Source organism: Cinclus cinclus, chromosome 16 (genome assembly GCF_963662255.1).
Source record: "Cinclus cinclus chromosome 16, bCinCin1.1, whole genome shotgun sequence".
Classification (NCBI taxonomy): domain Eukaryota; kingdom Metazoa; phylum Chordata; class Aves; order Passeriformes; family Cinclidae; genus Cinclus; species Cinclus cinclus.
Genome location: NC_085061.1, coordinates 12,931,980 through 12,941,120, shown reverse-complemented (window position 1 = coordinate 12,941,120; position 9,141 = coordinate 12,931,980).

Sequence of the window (9,141 nt, the reverse complement as noted above, 5' to 3'; positions counted from 1 at the left end):
GGCTCAGGGGTCACAGCTCGTGCCCACACTGCTCATCCAGCACCTGACACTCAGAGGACACAGAACCTCGAGCCCGAAACAGACACTGCAGTCACAAGTTTGAGTCTCCTCCCATTAAGATTTCTGCTGAGACTACTGTGAGATCCAGATTCCTTAAGAACAAGCCATGAATTAAATCTTAATGAGATCTGGATCCAGACCAACCAGCTAAGTAACTGCAGTATGAAAAGCCACTGACCTCCCTCTAAAACTGGCTTGTTACTCACAGACACCCTTTTTTGCCCACCCAAAGCCAAGCACCACACTTTCCAACCCACCCATCATTAGCAATTAACAATTGGCCATTTCTCATCCCTGTTTCTAATCTCTTTTAAATGCAGTGATTTTCTAGAAACACAACACAGTGCACAGAGCAATACCAGTATAGCATGAACATTAGAGAACTGGCACTAATCCTGAACTAAGAGTGGTTTTCATACATAAATAATAATGATATGGTATGATATGGCATTTAAATAAAAACCACTGCGCAATCAAAATGCCGCAGTGAGCAGAGGGACTTGCTGTCATCTTGCCCACTTTGCTGCAGCTTTGCCCTCTTGTTTGGGACCACAGGAGTCTTTCAGATTGGCACCCACTTTACTCACACTCAGAGAAACAATTCAGAAAACACCTTTCACTGGAGGCAGATCAGCTCAGATACCTCCACAGGTACTTTCCAACCTAAATTATGCTACAAGTTTGTAATTCTTCCTCTCCTGTCACACACACAATAGTGGGAAGCATGTGTGCTGAATGGGACAACAGATTCCATTCCCTCCCAGCTCTCTCCTTGCACAGCCCTAGCCTGGCCTATTGCCCTTAGCCATAGGGGACAAAAATAATCAAGTGCCCCAGCCTCTTCACCACAGTGGACAGATGGAATTAGCAACCAGTTAAATCAACAGGCACACATGCTTTGACAGGGAGTAGGAGAAAAACTGTTGGAATTAAAACTTAGTTTTCTTACAGTATTAACACAGCCCACCTATTTCAAATGCAGAGTGAGTTTAACACATAAGGATTCTGCCTTGAGAGAGGCCAGGACCAGAGGCAGAGGGATCTCCACCCTCAGAGACATTTGGCACGGAACAAAACAAGGCCCTGAGCAGCCTGAATTATCCCAGCCTTGCAGTGGCTGAGCCAGCCAGCCTGCACGGGTACCTCCCAGGCCGAACCGGGCACTGGCTCTCTGAAACGCGCGCGGCCGTGCAGGGCCTTTCCACCAGATTCCCACAGCTCCCTGCAGCCGCTCTGCAAAGGGAACTGCACACACCACTGCAAAGGACACAAGGCTAGGGGGCAGGTGGGGGGGGAAGTAGGTCAGCAGCAGGGAGTGGGGGATGATCTGGAACGGGTTAGGGGAGAATCTCATCTAAAAGGAGCTGAAGGCCAGCTGCTGGTTCAGTCGCGCGAGCTGGGCCGGCTGCCAGGAGCGCTGTGCTCGGCTGAGCCGGAACGACAGAAAGGGAGGACTCAGCTGTAGGTGGATGAAGGTTGGGTTTCAGCAAATACCACAGGCCCCCAAAAGTCTGGGAATTCATGACCTAGCCTGTACAGACATGCCCTTCATACATGCACCACAGTCCTGTTGCACAGATGCAGTGCTGCGCATGAGAGGGACACAGCTCCTTCCCTCCCTCCCTGCTAAGCTGGCTAAATACAGCTGTTCTAACTTCCTATAAGATAAGAACAGTGAGAGTAATAGGGGAACTCCTGCCCCTGCTTGGTATGAGTAAATCTGCTATGAGACACGATTTACTGAAAGGTCTTGCAAATTTGTCTTCATGGTGAGGTCAGAAATAAAAGCAGATTCCTCATAGCTGAAATACTCCAGCAAAGAGCTTCAGCATTTACCCCTGAGGATCACAAACACAGCATCTCCTCGAGGTGCCTTAATCAGAGACCAGCCAAGAGAGACAGAGCCAGCACTCTCGCATGACCAAACAATCTATTTCACAAAACTCAAGAGCCTCCTTCCTGTGCCTTCAAGGGCAAATTCAGAGCCTCTGAAGTAGCAACTCTGCCTTTTCCAGCATCTCACCACTGAGCCAACATCACTCAACATCCTTCCTGTCTAGCTACAGAGCTGCCTTTGTGAGCAGAAGCTTTGGGTGTAAAGAATACAAGCGTGTAGGATTTGCAGCTTTATCAATCAGTGAGGCCAAGCCAGGAAGGCAGAGGATGAATCACCCCTGCATTGCCTGAAAGTTGCTGCAATAACGTGAAACCCTGTGAAAGACTTCTGATTAAATCTGTTTTGAGTTTCCCCTCCTAAATTGCCACAGACCACAGACAGTGATGTCCACGTGTCTTCACCGGTTTCCTTGCCACCCTTGCAGACTAGCACATGGGATCTCCAGGGTGTACACACCTGCCAAAGAGTTCAGGGCACGTACACACAGGGGTCAAGCCTGTGGCCTTACAATCACCCCCAAACTTGACTCAATTTTGTACTTTAGGCAAGGTGAAGATCTCAAGATGAAATTCACATTCTGACAGCAATGGATCTGCCTTCTCCCCGCTTCAGCAGTTGAAGAGCTCCTTAAGTAGTAAAGCATAAAAATGCATATATAATAATTGTCTAAATGCAGTCAGTATTTAAACCCCAGGCAAGTTTCAAGGCTGGCTGCAAACAGAGTACATAGGAGCACATCCATCCACCAGTTCAACCTTCTTTACCCACTAACAGGCTCACTTCCCAGTAAAAGAGTGCAGTGAAGGCAAAGCTGTTCAGCATTCCCAACTCCCTGTGTGCATTTGGAGAGGCCAAAAATAAACCTTACAAACACCTGAGACTAGTTCAGGCCCTGCCAGGGCAAGCACTGTGAACACTGTATGAATAATCAGCCACAGCACAGGTCAGGCAATTGCCTCTGCCCCAGGCACAAAAAGGCCTGGGGTATGGTCATGAGAGACAGGTCTCCAGGGGCTTAACAGGGAGTCTGAATGTGGATGCAGCTGAATATGCAGATATATAGACTGTGTGTATATATGTGTGTATATATATATATACAGATATATAGACTGGATGAGCACCAGGGCTTAGCTGTGTGCACAGATGTACAGCAACATGGTCCAACAGCCTTTGCAAGGCAGGTAACACCCCTTACTACACCTGGCCCTCACTCCAAGTGCTGCTAATTTCTCTCTCAGCACTGCAGTTAAAGCACTTCATACTGACCCCTTGGTTACTTTTAGGGGTCAGTGTTTCAGGGTCCAGTGTCCATGTATTTCATCAGGTCAGTGGGCTTTGTTTCAAAGCTGACTGCATTGATACATATTTTGTTTGAATGGTCCCATACCAGCAATCCCAATTCCTCAGTACTGTCAAGAGGCCACCAGCAGCAGCAGGATGGGAACACACACAGCAGAGCCGTGCAGGGTCAGGCTCAGTGTCCCTCTAAAGCCAGTATCTCATTTCCAACTGAGGATGCCTGGCACGGGGTAGGAGTGCAGGATCACTCAACAGTCCTATCTCACAGGACAGAGCCACGGCCCTTGCTATGAATAACTCACAGGCTTCTTGTGCCACAAATGTACTTCCATGTAATAGCTCTGTATCCATCTCTATATCCATCCAATGGTTATTATTCCAAATTTATCCAGCTTATTTTTTTAATCCAAGCAAACTTCTACTATTCATTACTGCACATGACAAAGCTGCAGAGCTGAAACACATGCTGTGTGACAAGCCTGCTCCAGCTCGTCTGCAAACCTGCCATCTCCTGGGGTCACTTGTTGCTCTGTAGTTCTTGGACTAAAAGAGTGATCAGCTTTTCCCTATCCTCTTTCTCCATGCAAGTCCTGACTCTACAGATCTCTTCCATTCTCTTCCTACCATCCCCTTTTCTCACACCCACATCCAGAAGCTCAGTTCTCATACAGGGGCTGTTTCAGACCTCTTGCCTGTGCTTGCTTAGTTTGGACTCTGTTCCACCAGCATCATAAAACTCAGGAATATGCAAATACAAGACTGAATGAGAAGTACTTGCAAATCCAGCTCCTTCTAACTGATCAGCTGGTAGCAGCATAAAAATAATAATGTCCATTTCAATTAAAATAAACAAACAAAATAAAAACACAATAGCAGATAGTCTGGAAAATTAATCTTCAAAAGGTCTGTGCCAAAGCAAGGTCACAGAACCAGAATGAAAGGCAAATCCACTGTGCTGTGGGTCAGGCTAAGAAAGGGAGGCACAAAATTGGCACATGATCAAGGAAAGCTGCTTAGTGAAATCTACTGACCCAAAGAGCGAAGGAAAAGCTTTGTCCAGAAGCCTGAGCATGTTCCTAAAACTGACAGGCATCCTAAATACATTTAGAAGCTCTCACAGTAATTTCAAAGAAAGAGCATCCTTCCATTTAAACAGACAACTGAAGCTTTTCCCATGTTGATTTCTTTTCTTTCAAAATCTCCTTTTTACCAGCATTCCCATTTAAAATAAAGCTGGCTTTTTTCCCCCAAGAAACATTCCAAACAAAAACCAAACCAAAACAAAACCCCAAGTTAATTCAACACTACCACACAAACAAACAGCATCTGCTTTTTCCAATACCACTGCTGCTCTCCAGCACAGTGTGTGCATGTTCCTACAGACACCCCCAGGAGTAACAGACACCGGGGTTATTCCGCTGCAATCCGATCACCGCATTCTGTGCTCAGACTCCAGCTGCTTTTTCCTCCATTTTTCAAACCCCATCACTGCTACAATTGTATTTACAGTGCTGCTACACAAAGTCCCAGGCAAGCCCCATGTACCTGAAGGGGGCTGCAGATGCAGCTGTTCTGGCTGAGGCACAAGAATCCAGGTGGACACAGCAAAGAAACCGGGATCCTCAATGTGTTCTCCAGGCAGGAGGAGCCAGAGGAGCCAGCTCCTGGCTGTGCCTCTCTCTCCAGGAGGATTGCTGCTGGCACAGCAGGGAAAAGGCAGGAAGTCCAATGAGAAGAGGAGCAGTGGGGTTTCAGTCTCATGGCTGCCAATAGAACCATCTAGCATGGATCAAACCCAACAAGTTACAAACAATCTCCCAAACACCAGGCGTGGGCCAGTCCTTTGAAACAGGCCAGATGGAGGGGCTGAGGGCAGGCAGGGATGGGGAAGGTGGGACAGGCCTGTGACCCTGCACTCTGGGGGAAAACTGTTAAGGGCACAGCAACACCTGAGCTTTGGCTGAGACCACCACCACTGCCCACCCTGAGAAATGAAACAAGGCCATCAGCACTGCCCAAGGCCCTCTCCTGCTTTCCGAAGGCTGGCTGCTGAGCTGGGAAATGCTGTAAGGCTTTGCACACCTGCAGGCTGCCACAGCAGAGCTGGGTGTGAGCAGTCCAAGCAGCTCTGAGCACAAGGCTGGCAGAGAGCTGTGCAGACACACTGCCCTTTGAGCCCTGCCATTCCCACGCACTCCCCACCGTCCCTCTCGCTGCTCTCTGCCATGCACGGGCTCTGCCTGAGTGCTGGTAGAGGCTGATGCTGCTTCCAAGAGCCTGCACCAAATCACAGAGGCAACAGCTCCTCAGGGCTTTGGCTTCTGCTCACAGGCAAACCCATCTGCCAGCAGCTGCTGCCCAGGGAGCAGGCTTGCCTTACTCCACTGAGCCACTACAAGGTGTTTAACCAGCACAAACTAACCCTAGTAAATTATTTCCTGTTGATCTGGCATCCTGAAGAGGCTCAGACAATTTCAGATAAGCCCTGTGCAACCCAGAGAGGAAGGGTAGGACCAGCCTATTCAGTGATGGCTCAGCATGACAGCAGCTCAGGTGAGACATCAAATACAGGCACGAGCTGCTGTCCCCTGCCTGTGTGAAATTGTCCTACTCTATCCCCACTGGAGATCTCACCATGAACCACTTAATTGAATCAGCTGCCAAATTAGCAACCAAAACTGCCTGGTTTGCTTGAAGAGGCCAGGCAGACTCCTAGAAAATGGGAAGCTACACCGGGGTTGGTATTTCATGCAAAGCCTTATAGAGGGATGGTACTCAAAGAGGCACAGCAGGAGTGCAAAGCTTCAGCTTTTCATGACCCACTGAATTGGAAAAGGTTCAGCTGCATACAGAATCAGAGGGGTTTAAGTACAGGTAATGAAAACATCCGCCAGTGAAGTCTGAATGTATGTGGTGAGCCAATCCCATGATCAAGAAAGGAGACCTGATATCCCTTTGAGCAACTCATTTTCTTGATTTTCAGAAAAACATGAAGGTCATGATGGAAATCAAATAAAACAATGAGTTCCTAATTGAACACCAGCATTAAAAGATTTCAAAACAGCTTCACCTGGGACATGAAGGTGTGGTGACCTCATATAGAATAGAGAGGAAAAACAGGAAGCTCAAAAACCTCCTGATTTCTGTTAGTCACCAGGTCTGTAGTTGAACTCCTTCAAATACAGGTTAAAAGATGACCCCCAACTGCAACACGCAAACACTCATAAGCAACAGGCTGATCTTCAAAGTCCTTTTGTTGCAGCAGACAAAGGGCAAAACAGTAACAAGAACTCAAAAACCAATGCTCAAAATTCAAGCTAAAAAATAAATGTCTCAGACACTTGAAAGAGATGCAAGCCAACAGAAGAAACAGTGACCCACCCCTGTGTGCTGCCCTTCTCCTCCTGCTGGCACCAGTATCCCCACAGCTGTTGGGTGATCCACACTGGGAACCGACCCACATGAGCTCAGCAGAGAAAATGGCTCATTCCAGCCCCAGCCCCTTCCCACATGGCTCCACAAACACTTGTGCCAGCAGAAGGAAAGGGGAAGAAGCAGGAAGAAACAGAGCAGCCAGAGCCAGATGGCTGGACTGCTTCTCAAGGCAGTATAGTTTGAAGTGATTGTTGAAAACATGGCCAAAAACTCAGATTTGTAGCACTGTGGGAAGCCAATAATTATCCCAGGGAGGTGGTGGGTTCAGTGTCCCTAAATAATCTTCTGAGAAGCACCCTCAGTGCAGGTGTTGAGTGCAATAGGAATAAAACACTACAGTATCACCAGAGGCAGAATGAATTTTTTGGTGGGGTCATTAGATGGGAAAATATCCAAACCACAGATTTCTCCAGAGCTGACAGCCAACCCTCACACCTGGGCAGCTTCCACAGAGAGGCTCCCAAGGGAAAAGCTTCCCCTGCTCACCCACAGCCTGGAGCACCCACAAGGAAGGATGTGGAAGGGAGCCAAGCAGAGCAGGCTGGGCAGAGGGGTCTTTTCCATCTCCTCAGCATGTGTGACCCAGATGACAGAGGCAGATCTGCAGCACCAGCCAAGCACACTCAGGGCCCATCTCCAACTCCACCTTCCAGAGCAAACCCAGCCCACAGCCATCTACAACCTACTGAGATACCAGCAAGGGCAACAGCCTACACATAAACCAACCAACAATGAGGGGGCAGCAGTGGAAACCCTTCTGGGGCACTTTGTCTCTTCACCCTGTTTATGTTTCTCCACGCACAAACACACCTTGCAGCTTTGCCACCACATCCAATAGCCACATTTCCAGCAGCCACATCCTTGAAGTCTGGTTACAGCCCATCACTTATAGGCTCCATGGGGGCACAGCATGATGAGATACCTGCCAACAGCTCCAGTGATGGCACACCAAGCTCTGAGAACCATTCCCACTCCTTAGGAGAGCCAGCAGAGCATTGCTTGGTTCCAGTGATGGCACACCAAGCTCTGAGAACCATTCCCACTCCTTAGGAGAGCCAGCAGAGCATTGCTTGGTTCCAGTGATGGCACACCAAGCTCTGAGAACCATTCCCACTCCTTAGGAGAGCCAGCAGAGCATTGCTTGGTTCCAGTGATGGCACACCAAGCTCTGAGAACCATTCCCACTCCTTAGGAGAGCCAGCAGAGCATTGCTTGGTCCTCCAAAGAGCTGTTTCCACCCAGAGATCCATTACCAGCTGCCAGAGGAAGGATCATCTATGCAAGCCTTGTTCCTGCACCCTGGCTGAAGGGAACCACAGCAGCCTGTTGCTCAGTGGTGCCTGGGCTGAGCCAGCAGAGCCCTTTGGGTCCCCAGCAGCCTCAAAGCACTGGGGTTTAAGTTGTCTCAGTGCTCTGCACACATCTGCACCTTCTTCAGGAAAGAGTGATCACAGACACTATTTCAGTGCACATTTAACTCATTTAAACAATTCAGTGGGACTTAGAGGACCCTGTTCCAGATTTATTCCCATTACCAGTGAAACAGATGACCAGTTAAGTTCTGTCTGACCCACATGTACCACGGGCATAGTCACTGCCTCAATTGTACAGCAAGGTGAGAGTCAAAAAAAAGGCTTTTGTCAGTGCAGTCATGACCTCACATTAGGAAACAAAAAACACACCCAACAAAAGTATTATTTTCATTGGAATTTTGCATTTTGAAGTTTTTCCTACCAACTCTCATAGTCATCACAAGTACTGTAAGGGTTCAGGACACAAGGAAAACTGGGAACACAGCGCTGGGATGACACTCAGGACAGAAGTAAACACTGGCTCTGGTTGATTTTGGAACAGCTGCTGCCTGTGCACCCAGCTCAAGAGCAATTTTCTTGGTAATGTCTTAGTGATTACAACACTGTTCATTTAGAAAATACAATATCAATAAACAATTGATGGAAAAGCAACCTCCCCTAAGAAGATCACAATAGGCCAAAGCAAAAATTACATTAGACCAAAAGCTGTTCATCCTCTACAGCAAAGACTCTGGGTACTAAAAACAGCTAAGAATCACTGTTTGTTGTGCTAAATAAAAACGTTTCAATGGCAAAAGAGATCAAAACTGCCACAAATTACAACATTTCCTATGGAAAGTTACATAAAACCACGCTGAATAGCAATCTAAAAAAATCTTAGAGGAAATAACAATAACAAACACTGGAGCCACCAGAAGACAGACTTTATATTCAGGAAGGATGGAAGCCACAGAGCCATTCAGAACAGCTTTCTTGGTGTATTCCTTTGAAACTCAGAGCATCCTTGCTCCCTGTCACACACCTGCTTTTGCCAGCACCACCACAGTTCTGCTCACCGGGGTACAAGTGAGAGAATAAAAAATGCCCACAGCAGCCAAGGCCCGGGGGAGATCCTTCAAAGGACAAATTAAACAGCCA